This window comes from Pelophylax lessonae (genome assembly GCF_965119305.1).
Source record: "Pelophylax lessonae genome assembly, chromosome: 2".
Taxonomy (NCBI): domain Eukaryota; kingdom Metazoa; phylum Chordata; class Amphibia; order Anura; family Ranidae; genus Pelophylax; species Pelophylax lessonae.
Window position 1 is genome coordinate 508,293,376 of NC_138769.1, and position 14,214 is coordinate 508,307,589.

The 14,214-nt window shown below is 36.5% G+C and overlaps 1 long non-coding RNA gene across 1 annotated transcript in view; it reads right to left on the reverse strand.

Annotated features, from left to right (window-relative positions):
• LOC309545132 overlaps window positions 1-12,045 on the reverse strand; it is a 423,442-nt gene extending 411,397 nt beyond the window's left edge. The window contains exon 1 of the long non-coding RNA XR_014224876.1: window positions 11,787-12,045. This is a non-coding gene — a long non-coding RNA (uncharacterized lncRNA). The remainder of the gene's footprint in view (window positions 1-11,786) is intronic.
• Window positions 12,046-14,214: the final 2,169 nt, after the last annotated feature.

Below are 14,214 nucleotides of genomic sequence, written 5' to 3' on the forward strand. Positions count from 1 at the left end.
TTGAGGAGGCCTTGAGAAAAAATGTGTGTACCACCTTTCCAGACACTGGGAGGTCAACATTCTCCGGACGTGTTTCTGAGGCATTGTTCAGCCAAAGGAGGAGCGGTGGAAAAGGCGGCTGGCTGACCGATGCCTTTAAACAGTTCTTTGGTTCTCAGCAGCACCCAGGAATGTTAAGCTTTAGCAACCATCGGCAGCGTCTCCATCATATGGTGCATGATTATCCAGGCACAAGAGCAGACTTGGAGACCTTTCCAGCTGAGCGTCCCCTGGGTTACTGGGTCTTGAGGATGGACCACTGGCCAGAACTTGCTCAATATGCAATGGAGATACTGGCCTGTCTTTCTTCCAGCGTGCTTTCCGAACAGGCGTTCAGTGCTGCTGGAGGTTTTGTGATAGAAAAAAGAGTGTGTCTGTCCACAGACTCTGTTGACCAGCTAACTTTCATCAAAATGAACCAGTCCTGGATCAACAAGAGCTATCAAGCCCCTGATGCTGATGTAACTGATTGAATTTGCTAGGGGTCTGCCATCCCTTGAAGACTCCATATGCTGCCTATCCCATTCCTCTACCTTGATTCTGCTAGCTTCCAACAATGTTTTTAGTTTTGGTCACCACCAACCCCCAAGGCCTAATTTTTCTGCACTTGAATGACAGGTGCATACAATTTAAATGTCGTATGTCATTTTTAACCTGTCCCTATGCCCTGCGCCCAGCAAGAGTAACTGTAAGGGGTTACAGTGTTCAGGCACCACCAACAGCAAAGGCCCAATTTTTGGCACCTGTATGACAAGTACATGCGATTTCAAATTTGTATGAAATTCTTACCAGTAGGTACAGTTCTTGCACCCAGCAAGAGTAACTGTGAGGGGTTACGGTGTTCAGGCACCACCAACAGCAAAGGCCCAATTTTTGGCACCTGTATAGTACCTGTCATTTCAAATGTGTATGGAATTCTTACCAGCAGGTCCCATTCCTGCCCCCAGCAAGAGTAACTGCGAGGGGTTGGTTACATTGTTCAGGCACCACCAACAGCAAAGGCCCAATTTTTGGCACCTGTATAGTACATGCAATTTCAAATTTGTATGGAATTCTTACCAACAGGTCCCATTCCGGAGCCCAGCAAGAGTAACTGCGAGGGGTTGGTTACGGTGTTTAGGCACCACCAACAGCAAAGGCCCAATTTTTGGCACCTGTATGACAAGTACATGCGATTTCAAATTTGTATGAAATTCTTACCAGCAGGTCCCGTTCCTGCGCCCAGCAAGAGTAACTGTGAGGGGTTAAAGCACCACCAACAGCAAGGGCCCAATTTTTGGCACCTGTATAGTACCTGTAATTTCAAATTTGTATGGAATTCTTACCAGCAGGTGTTATTCCTGCCCCCAGCAAGAGTAACTGCGAGGGGTTGGTTATGGTGTTCAGGCACCACCAACACCAAAGGCCCAATTTTTGGCACCTGTATGACAAGTACATGCAATTTCAAATTTGTATGGAATTCTTACCAGCAGGTACCATTCCTGCGCCCAGCAAGAGTAACTGTGAGGGTTTACAGTGTTCAGGCACCACCAACAGCAAAGGCCCAATTTTTGGCACCTGTATAGTACATGCAATTTCAAATTTGTATGGAATTCTTACCAGCAGGTTCCATTCCTGCGCCCAGCAAGAGTAACTGCGAGGGGTTGGTTACGGTGTTCAGGCACCACCAACAGCAAAGGCCCAATTTTTGGCACCTGTATAGTACATGCAATTTCAAATTTGTATGGAATTCTTACCAGCAGGTTCCATTCCTGTGCCTAGCAAGAGTAACTGCGAGGGATTGGTTACAGTGTTCAGGTACCACCAACAGCAAAGGCCCAATTTTTGGCACCTGTATGACAAGTACATGCAATTTCAAATTTGTATGGAATTCTTGCCAGCAGGTTCTATTCCTGCTCCCAACAGTAACTGCGAGGAGTTGCGGTGTTCAGTCACTACCAACACCCAATTTTTCTGCACCTCTATGACAACTGACAAGTACATGCGATTTCAAATTTGTATGGAATTCTTACCAGCATGTCCCGTTCCTGCGCCCAGCAAGAGTAACTGTGAGGGGTTACAGTGTTCAGACACCACCAACACCAAAAGCCCAATATTTCTGCAACTGTATGACAAGTACATGCGATTTCAAAATTTCTATGGAATTTTTAGCAGCAGGGCCCGTTCCTGCGCCCAGCAAGAGTAACTGTGAGGGCTTACGGTGTTCAGGACCACCAACAACTAAGGCCCAATTTTTCTGCACCTGTATGACAAGTACATGCGATTTGAAATTTGTATGTACATTTGTATATGACATTTTTTCCTTTAGAAATGTCAGTATTGCTGCAGTAGGATACATACATCGTAGAGATGCACTACTGTACAGGCACATTCAGGGGACCCCCCAGGCACAATATTTAACAGAATTTTTCATTTTTATAGTTTCACTTTAAGCCTCATTAAAATCAGTAAATCACTGCTCCTTTAAAAAAGATTGTTTTTTTGCATTGCTTCATGTTCCCCAGGTCAGTACCCAGACCCCAATACACTTTTTGGGGGCAATAACATACATTTAAGCCTTCAAAATGAGGCAGTTTGATTTTCAAGGTTGGAGTCCTATAGACTTCAATGGGGTTTGTTTGTTCAAATGAACTTTTCCTCTGTTCACGGTTTTCTGGTGCGAACCAAACCGGGGGGTGTTCGGCTCATCACTAGTCAACGTGGCAATGGGTCAACATCATCAGGCTTTGCTCATTGTAATTGACATAGCTCTACATAGCAAGACAACATGATTGATATTGGATTTACATCATATTTTTTAATAAAGGAATTGAGTGTTGTTTACTATTTTTTTTTTTTGTAGATTATTAAAAAGGGCTCCCCTATAGACCCCAACATTTCTTTTTAGGGGACAGGATGTGGGGATGAGGTAATTTATCCCATCCACATAGGGACAATTTGTTTTGTATGGCAGGGAGGGAGGCTTTGCTGTCACCCCTTGCAGGGTGCCCTTCCAATTTTGAGGGCATGTGGCCTGCTATGGGTAAAGGGGAGGGGAGCAACATGCTGGTCATATTTTGTCAGTAATGTCACCCAGGATTCCCAGACTGTTTACATTCGGCACGATCTGTAATTTGCGACAGGTGTTATGGGAGGTTGACAAAGGCCCCTTTCACACATACGGTCCGTTTGTCCGTTTTTCATCCATCCGTTGACGGATGAAAAACGGACATCAGTGCATCTCTATGTGAAAACAGATGATTATCTGTTAACATCCTTTTTCATCCACTTCCGTCAATGTCCGTTTTTGGAACGAATGAATGCCCTATTTTTCATCTGTCAAAAAAACGGATTGGACGAAAAATGGATGTAAACGGACAAATGGTCCGTTTTTCATCCGTTTTTGCATTGGTACTAGATGTAAAAAAACAGATGAAAAGTGGATAAAAAATGGATGAAAAATGGATGAAAAACGGATGAAAAATTGATAAAAATGGTTAAAAAACGGATGAAAAACTGATACATTTTGACGTGACTGAACTGATGAACTGAATGGACCGTATGTGTGAAAGGGGCCATAGTCAGGCACAACAGACTATTGCTTTGTGGATCTTTTTATGAAGATGTGGATATATATTGTTAGAAAATGTGATCAGTGGTAGATTTACATCAGGAGACATTGTTTACATATGTCTTTTATAAAGGAAATTAGTGTTTTTATTTACTATGTACATTTAATACCATGGCTACAGTCACCGTCTGCCGTGATCTTGGAAGATAAAATATGTAACTGTTTCCATTTTTCTCCTTCTATTTGCCAAGGAGTTATGAGACCGGTTGCCATGATCTTAGTTGTCTTAATGTTCAATATCAGGCCAGCTTTGCGCTATCCTTTTTTCACCTTCATTAGACTTCACTTTCTGCCATTAGTGTGGTATCATCTGCATATCTCAGGTTTTGTTGATATTTTTGATATGTTGATAAAGCTAAGATAATAAAGGTAATTGGCTTCAGCTCAGTTCTCCGCCCATAGAAAAACCCCTCCTAATGCATTTTGCTCATGTGGAGCTTAATGATATATACCTCAATGAATAAGCCCCACTTGGGCAAAATGCATTAGGGGGATTCTTCTTTGGGTAGATAACTGAGCTGAAGCCAATTCTCTTCATCTTTTATTATCCTAGCTTTATTTATAGTCTGCTGATCCTGTGTGCAGCCAGGTGTATATCTAAAACTAATTTTTTGGGTGTGCATGTGTGTGTGTGGAAGTTTTAAACCCTTTGCCTGTTTTTTAATACTTTCTTTGTTCCCATTGGGACCATCACGCTGTGGGGTTGATTTACTAAAAATGGAGAGTGCAAAATATGGTGCAGCTCTGCATAGAAACCAACCAGCTTTCAAGTTTTTTTTTGTCAAAGCTTAATTGAACAAGCTGAAGTTAGAAGCTCATTGGCTACCTTACAAAGATGCACCACATTTTCCACATTTTGCACTCTTCAGTTTTAGTAAATAAACCCCTGTGTTCCCTAATCATCAAAATAGAAACTGATGAGAAATTCAAAATGTTACAGTTGCTATTGGAATGTAGAGTAAGGGAATATAGTCTACTGAGGACACTTGTTCTGATGACAGTTGTTTGAGGGGGTGTCTTCAGAAAAAATTCTCTTCATTTCCCATTCTAAAGATACTACAGGAAGTGAAAATAACTGGACACAGGCAAAAAAAAAAAAAAAACCCAACCAACCTGACAGAGGTTTTAAACGTTGGTTACATTTGAAAAAAATAAATACATACATAGTTATTTTGACGGATATACTCTTTGTGCATAATAAGAATATGTATTTTTGTTTAATAATTGTGCAAAAATGTTTTGCAGTGATTGAAATAAGACCTTCATTTATATGTGATTTGTGATGCTAAATTCTAAATACACGTTGTGTGTTATACAAACTAAAGTCTATACTGGCTAGTACTAGATGTATACTAATATCACCAAACTCCATCAGTAAACAAATAAGTACCCTAAAGCTAAATAACTCTCTCAATTAGAAGAAAGTAAACAGAAAAACACAGGAATTTTCAGTGATTTCCAGTAATGGTTTGTTAGTTCAACTTTGACTTGCTTTTATGCCATTGCAATAAAACTGAATTTTCAATGGGAGCTGTCAAGTTTAGTTATGACAGAGACATGCTAGTTAGAAATTCAGAGTGACTTGTACATTGGCAGTATGATATATCGAATATAGACAAAATTCTTTCAAGTTTCAGCTACAACTCTGCTTAAATAATTTAGATTTTTTTCTTATCAAACTTGCTTGACAGATTTGTTGATAAGCACACTTTTCTTCTAGTGATCAACTTTGTATTTAGTAGCTACAAAAACTTTGCATCTTTTTAATATTAGTGGATACAATTTAATTCATTTAATTTATACTACAATAATAATTTTCTTTAAATTAATTTAGCTTTACCAAAGTCACAAATTGATCTTTAATACTGGATATTTCTAGCAGCAATGCAAACTATTCTTATTTTTACAAAGTATAATACTCTACCACTTGTGATTAGTGAATTTGTTTGAAATTCAGGTGATTTGACAAAGAGCAGATTTCATTTATCTGAATGTAAACATACAATATTTGACTTGGCAACAGAGAATTATAGAATTCATGAATCACAATTGTGTAGACTGCCAGCTGGTGTAATGTCTGCAGATCAGACAGTTTTATGTGCAAGTATTGTGGCAATTCAAGCATTTGCAAATTGCTGCTCTGCTAGACTCATCCATAAGCCACCATTAAAATTTCAAAAACATAGAGTACTTCTATCATTTAAATATTTTCAGTAGCTAAAAACATATAGAAAATGTTCAGGTTAGAAGATTTTTTTTATTGTTTTATAGTCTGTTTACCTTTCTTTTATAGTCTGTTTACCTTCTCAACAAACATTATAATAAAGGTAATCTAAAAACCATATAATCATTTTGCGAAATGTGCCATTCTGACAGAATGAGATGGTGCTCAGATGTCCATGGGATATCTTTGACTGCAACAGGCACCATTTGTGGAGCTCAGTCAAAGAACAATGCTTACCTGGTTGGAGTTTTATTTGCTAAAGATGATTTTTGTCTTTATAATAATGCACACATAGATATACTGAGGACTGGATACAAGGATCTTTGCCTACAAGATATAGGAAAGAAATAATCACCAGGAAAATGTGTGGCTACCTTGAGAAAGCAAAGCTGTATGCGCATATTGATGACAGCAACTTTGGATTGAATAATGGGTATGTCGTGTGAACGTTTTCTTATGTACAAATAGTTCTCAAGATAACATCAAATTCAGAGAATAAATTAAATGCACAATCTAACCAAAATTAAAACTGTTTTTTAATTATTGCTAAATACACACAGTGCTTTATGAGAACAGCCTGAGATGAGGCACTTTCTGTATTAAAATGTTTTGGGTCTGGAGGCATGCTCTAGTAATGTAACTACTCAGTTACTAGAGGGCTAGCAAATAGGCAGTAAGGGGAAAATAAATATATAATAGGCAATGGCTCTACCATACATTTCTCTAACACGTTTTTCCAGGTTATTGGATGACAAAGCTACGTGATATATATGTAATTTTACCTGTGTATGCACCAATCGTCTCCACACACCTCACACAATGTCCCAAACTTCCCCCATACCCCTCTCTTAATATTTTTTATGGAATAACTGGCTATTATAATAATGGTTAACATATATGGATTTGTACTTTTTTACCCTTGGTATTTATTAATACGCCAGTTGTCACAATATTATATATATTTTTTACCTTTTCTTTACTCCCCTCCCCTTTCTTTGATTAGCATTGCTATATTGGTAATAAGTGATGCATATGTAAATATATCAGAAATACACAATATCGATTTATTTTAATAAAGGATACCTGCTATGTATTCAGATACTGACTGCTATTTTTCTTGCTGTCCTACATACTGTGATGGTGGATAATCATTTTGAAATAGAGCCCTAATTTTGTGGGCAGGCCACAGAGACCCTGGCTCAGAATGGTAAAACCAATAGAGACATTGTAAATTAGTCTGATGATAAATTGTGTGTGAGGTTCTGTGGTTCTGCTTTGAAGGGTAGCTGTGTGATATACTGTCAAGTATCATGGACTGAGGAGAGGGTTCTGCAGTATGCCACTGGTCCAGAAATAACTGTCAGCTTAACAACTGAAGTCTCTTTGAGAGAGACACTAGAGAAGCCCAGTGTGGTCTTGTGAAGAAGAAACATACATCACAATCCCAATGTCTGGGAGAGCCAATGAAGGTTGTCTGACCACACAAGTACATGATGATGATGATGTCATGATGTCTAGTCATGCTTCTGATCAAACTGGCCTAGCCACTCAGAAATATCTTTGCAGTCTTTGGAAAGAGCATTTGCTCGCCTTTATATATGTGAACATACAGTATATTTGTGAAATGACCTGTACTAGAGACTGTTACACTGCTCATTTAATACTGACCTAGACTCAATATTGGAATGGAAGTAAGGGGGTTGGACACTTTAGTCCCTCGGTTTTCCCTGAAATAGTCCCTCAGTTTTCCCTGAAATAGTTACTCATTACAGTACTTAATACAACTATAATGACAACACAGTTACCTCAGAAAAGGTGGTCAGGTAACACAAAAAAATTGTAGGTTGGTGAATAGTGTTGTTACCTCCTAATGATGTGTGCCAAGCAGAGTGTAAACCCCAAAAGTTGGCTTAACAGAGTTACACACATATTGGCAGATTCACGTGTACCATATTTATTTAGCAGTTCCCTGGGTGTTTAGCTTTTGGGTTGGAGATGCTATTTCATCCTTTCATTACAAGTTTTAGTTTTGAGATTTCATTTTGTTTTTTTAAATTAAATAAATGTTCCTGAACTGGAATTGTGCAGTTCTGGACAACCTTTTAACCAACAGATGCATGAGAGCCCCATGTTCCCCAAACATGACTTACAGTGATATTGGAAGTGTACTTTCAGTGCTGTATTTATTTTTTTTTTAAACAACACTTTTTTAATCTAAGTACTATGTGTAACACAGAATCTGCCCACATTCTTATATGACTCTAAAGGCAGTGTCTTCTGATAGCATTGTGTATGCTGGTAACATTATAGTGATGCTTGAAAACCAAAAACGAAATCTGTTTGAAAGTTTGAAACAAAGTATACATTTTCAGACTCATGGCTAAAATGCATATGTCTTGCATTTTATTTTTCTGCCAGCATATTGTCAATCAGGGCTTTAAAAAAAAATACATTATCTGTATACATTAGGCCCAGATCACAAACATTAAAAAAAAAAAAAATACATTATCTGTATACATTAGTCCCAGATCACAAACATTTTATTGAAAAATAAGAATTTGTAAATTAAACCATGTGACTGTGTTTTTCAACTCTCATTGAATTCTCATTGGCTGAAATCAACAATCAAGTTTTGAAAGTAAGGATTGCTTTCCCGGTATGTTAGCTTTGTTTGTTGAGTCTATTATCTTTAAATTATCTTATTTTTAGTATATGAAGAGAACTCTGGCTGGGTAAAAATGAATAATTGATAAAATCAGTATGTTATTGAATAATAATCTTTGTACATACTGTAGTTTATGGCTATCTGACACAGAGTGTTTCTATACATATAAAAATGTTGTGTATCTCCCCTTTTCTGAGCTGTATCAGCTCAGCATAAAGTGTAAAGAAGGCTCTTCACCACTCTTACATGTGCATGGCAAAGGGCAATCACTTTCCTAAAAACAATATTAAAAGCTCTGCTACCTGCAATGTTCTCATGTATAACTATTATTGTTAAATTGTGTGCATATTCGTCTCTCTTAAAAGAGAGCGATTTTGTTTTTTTTGTTTTTTTGTACATGTGTTTTTATAGCTAAATATTACTATATAAAAATTGGTGCTTAAACACTAATTTGTGTACCTGGACTTTTTTAAATGAACCATTTTAAGCTGTATGCTTATCATCATAAACTTGAAATATTAGGCATTACTGAAATACTTTATTAAATTACTTAATATATAGCTATCATTCAAGTTTATGTCTCATTGGAAGACAACTATTTATTTTTCCCTGCCAGACAATGAACAAATCCATTCAGGATGTTGTATTCTTTTTTTTTTTTTTTTTTTTTTACTAGTTATGCCTAATGCAGAAAGACAGGAATAAGCAGAGTAGAAAGCACCTGTCAGCTCTATTTCCCAGGATCCTTGATTAGTATGAAACTTTAATAGGCTTCTCACTAACCTGGGCTGAAACATGCTTATGTCTGGATGTGTGTCTGTCTTTGTATAGAACAGAGTGGGCTAGTGCAAGATAGTGTTAATAGATATACATTATTTCATGCAAAGACAAATGATTTTAATAAGCTAGTAGCATTATGGAATGCTCATAGTGTGTGTATTGTAGAGTTTTATTACCATTGTCCCCTAGCTGGACTCCTTGTAAAATAAACTATCAATCAGGTGAGGCATTTTGTTTCTATTCAAAGACCTAAAAATTAACTAGGTAACTAGAGGAGCACTTGCTGTTGCATCAAACTACCACAGTAATTGCATGACTTTTTACCTATTAGACAGTGATTCCTTTGGCTATGCCTGAGGATACAACAAAATCATTATTTAGCCAATATGATTTTATCTTGAGCAATTTTTTAATTTTTATTTAAGATTTTTACTTTTAAGATTATTTTATGTACATTGGCAGTTTTGGTAGTTATGTAAAATAAGTACATGATACCTGTCATTATATAATTTACTGAAATTAAATATATTTTGTTACTGCTAAATGATTGCTGAATTTAAAAAAAATGTTCATGAAAAAAAAAGCTAAATACAAGTTTTTTTTTTTTAGTTGTGTTCAGCTATTAACACTATCCTTTTATTATTTATTCAATACTTATATACTAAAAACATTTTTAATCATGGAGAGATAATGGTAAAATTATTTCACCTACCAAAATGGTTGTTTAACAGAAGAATATATACAGACATATACAGTATATATTCAGTATATATTCACACACACAAACACACATGCAAATGTGTGTCTGTTTGCTGGGAATTAGCATTAACTTGCTAGTAGATACACATACATATATATAAAATTTCAATCAAATCTTCAGTATTTACAAATGAAAATAAATCTCACGACACCTATTAGAAGAGAGAATCATACAAGGCCTACCATATGATTACAGTAGACATTTATTCCCTTATGTGATCTGCTATAGCCAAATACAACAGATGTACAGGAGGCAGTTGTCAATCATATGCAAAGCAGTACTTAAGAAGAATTGTAAGTATGCAGGTATATTAGCAGGTATCTCTATGAGAGTGGACACCATGTTTTTTTTCTTTTTTTTTCTTAAATATGCAAATTTTTATACAACAGTATGCAGCTTGCCTCTTTTCATACTCTAAAATGAACATGCTAATATATTGGTTCAAAAACAGCAAAAGTAATGTTTTAGCTAGACTCCTGAATTATATTTTATTGTTTTACTTTTTATCTCCATATGTAGTTTAAATAATATAATGCAAAAGATGAAATGATCCATAATCTTGTCATTGACTATATCTACAGCAGTTTTCAGATGGAGATATATACATTATATTCAGGCCTAGAACATTATTAACGTGTGTTACTCAGGGCAAGGAAAACATTTGTATTGTTATTTTATTATTAAAACCTTACTGACACCAACCACATAAACAGGTGCTTATGCATATTACGTTAATAATATTGTAAGATTATAAGCTGTTTTGCATTCGATTCTCAGTCTTTATCCATTTTTGACACTTTTACATGCGTAAAGTTTGGTAGATAACTTAGGTAAAAGTTGGGTGGTAGTTTTCTATCCCATAATTTTAATCATTGAGCATATTTGCCAGTCCAATTAGTATAATTCTTTCTCAAATAGTATTAACGTCAGTCCAGTTAGTTAGGAAATCAATAAATCAATGAGTCGACTAAATAATTTAAATATTTATACAAGTTATTTGTACAATTAATACTTTTGTATGTGTGTTTCTAATCTCAGTAAGCTGCAACACACGTAATGTTGATCTTTCAACAACATGTGTGTAGTAGCCATTTTAAAAAACATATTTTAAAGCCCAATGCTATAAATATTTAAGAAACATGCTTTCCCCTAATGACACATGATACACATCTCATTGGGGCAAAGATAACATGAAACCTTGAAGTTTATAAAAAAAAAAAATCTCCATCAAGACTAAGCCAGCCTTGCCCTACCTAATTAAATATGAAACTTCAGTGACACTAATAAGGATTAAAGCAAATTTCAAGGCAGATTCTGAGTATTTCAGTCAAAACCATTAGCCTAGAAGTTGATGGCAGACAGACTATTCCCATACAGTTGCCAGAATTCTACACCCTGACCTCCAGCATGTTAGAACTGAGGCACTGGCACTCGTCACACATCACAAATGCATCAGCAGAGACCGTTTAAGAGGGAAACAGAAAAGCAAGTCACAATTCTTGTACAATAAACGCTACAAATCCACGACCTTCTACAAGCTGCAAGTACAACAACAGTACAAACAATACTGAGAAACACAGCAAGGACGAGTTTCCATATCACCTACCCTACAAAATAGCTATGGAGAAATAAAATCTAATTTGTTGCATACCATTTACTCTCCACAAATAACAGCAGATTTCAGCTAGTACAACACAGCAGAGATGACACACTTACTGTAATGTCCCATAGAGAAGAGTTCCCATCGAGACAGTGGCACTCTTTGCATTCCACTCACTGACAAGGGTTAACCATCAAGAAGAAATAGCATACCATCTATTAGCAGACAGCCTGCTTAGATAATACATATTTCCACATATGATAAATCCCGGGTAAACCTGTATTTCTATTTAAACACCTTGCGGAGTAAAGCCTAGCACTGCATCTGGTTGCCAAAGCACAATCAATATAGAAGGAGCAGTATTTTATGATTGGAGAAGTTGTTGTGTTTTTGGTGGTGAAATTCATTATTTAGTATCTGAACCCTCAGCATTTCAGTATCATTTATTCATAAAGTCCCTTTTTGCCAGGAGGAAATGGATACAGCTATAGAGAGGGAGAGAGAGTGAGTAAGAGGGAGAGAGAGAGAGAGGGAGAGAAAGAGAGAAGGAATGGGAGCAAAGCGGATTGATGATATTGATCAGGTACCATCTTGAAACAAAGGCTAGGTGCTCTATTTTAGTTGACAACTGTGACAGATAAAAAACAAGCAAGTGAGGGGGAAGGCTAAGGCCTTGAACATCACAAGCTTTAAAGAACGTTTGAAGAAACCATTATGACAAGCAGGTCTAGGCAAGCTGCTGCAAACGATGTATTCAGAAGATTCATTAAAAAATGATGCTTTGTTTGCCTTGTGAATATGAGGGTTCTCGTTTGCGTGCTATACTATCCTGTCAATGAAATTAGATTTTTAGATTGAACAATGTAAAGAAGTTTCAGAAAAAAAAATATTAGAAACAAATAAACACTTCAATTTGTTAGGTCATTTTTTTTCTTAAAAGAAATGTCTGTCACAGCTTGAGATATACACAAAACTTGGGCACATATGTGGATGAAAAATAAAGTAGTTTTTCTATATTCAGGCAAGTGACATTACTGTGATATTTTAATCCCGGTGTCTTTTCACAGCAGGAAACATTCCTTATTTAATTCTATTATTTTTATTTATGAATTATTAATTACTAGAAGTCAAAATGGTGTTAACCAAAGCAGATAGTCATTCCTAACTGCTATAACATAATAAAACATTAAAAAAATAACAATAATACCAACAATAATATCTTTAGAATTGAGATTTATTTAACTGGTATAGAGCACACAGAAATCAAACATTTAAAAAGTTAACTAATTAAAAGAAATGACTTAAAAAGAAAATAAATACATGTTTTAGATTTTATGTTGTGGTATGATTTTATTAATTTTATTATTTCATGTTGTAGTGTGATTTCATAAATGGACAAAATATTCATTACATTACTGGCCTTGAACTTTGAAATCTGCCATGACAAAGCTGATGTGGCTGATTGCTTCCAACAATCAAATAATATATTGTACATAGGGCAGTTGATCCTGAAATTATCCTAAATGTATACCCATTGTGTGAACACTGATTTTTTTAGAAGAAAATCTTGTCAATGTTAACTTTAGGCAGTAGAAATTAAATGCTGATGATAGCGCAAACTGAAAACCTCCTGGTAGCAAAACATACATGGGCCCAGGATTAGATTTTGAACCACAAGCCCCTCTTTCTTAACTGGTCTTCTCAATTTTACTAAGCACCCTAACCGTCATTACTGGGGAGTTCCACCTTCCTTATTGTGTACTCCAAGTTTCTTCACTGGCACCCACCACCCTCTGTGCCAGGCCCTGCAATAACACAAATGTAGTGCAAACTGTATTGAGCAAAGTAGTACTGGTCATTTCCTTCACTACAGAGCTGTGGAGGTAAGTTGTCAAAATTTACAGTGTTGCCTCCACATGAATCAGTTGCACTTAGTCATGTAATGTAATTGATTTTATCATAACAAATTCTAGATGAACCCTCTGCACACTGCTATACACCCTTTCCAGCAAATTATGCAATGAAAAACAGGGATTTTTAGTTCACACATATTGCAATACATGCCTAAGCTGGCCTAATGCGTCAAAGTTTTCCCTCTTACGTACGTGTGTGTTTTGGATGGGATTTCCTATCCATATACCTGTTTTTTGTACCATCTCAAATGAATTCATGCACTATGGCTATGTGCTTCAGTTGTCTGACCACTTGGGCAACTTTCTCTCCAGTTTCTCTTCTGGATGGATTGTTGATCATTGTCTCCATGATTTCTTCCTCTTGAATGCTAATGACATTTTTTTTTTCATAAATTGGGTTTTCCCCCTTTTCTTTTTTCCCCCTCTTTTTTTCTGGTTATTTCTTGTCCCCTTCGGGTCATTCTTGACATAGGGTGATCCCGTGTTCTTCCTGTCCGGCGCGGGTGGTAGGTGTCTCTCCTCCCTCCACTTCCTGTGGTAGGAGGTGATCGCCTAGCCCTGGTTCGTGGTGTGAGTATTATCTCTTCCACATCCGGGGTAAACATCCGCGCCGGCGGCTATTG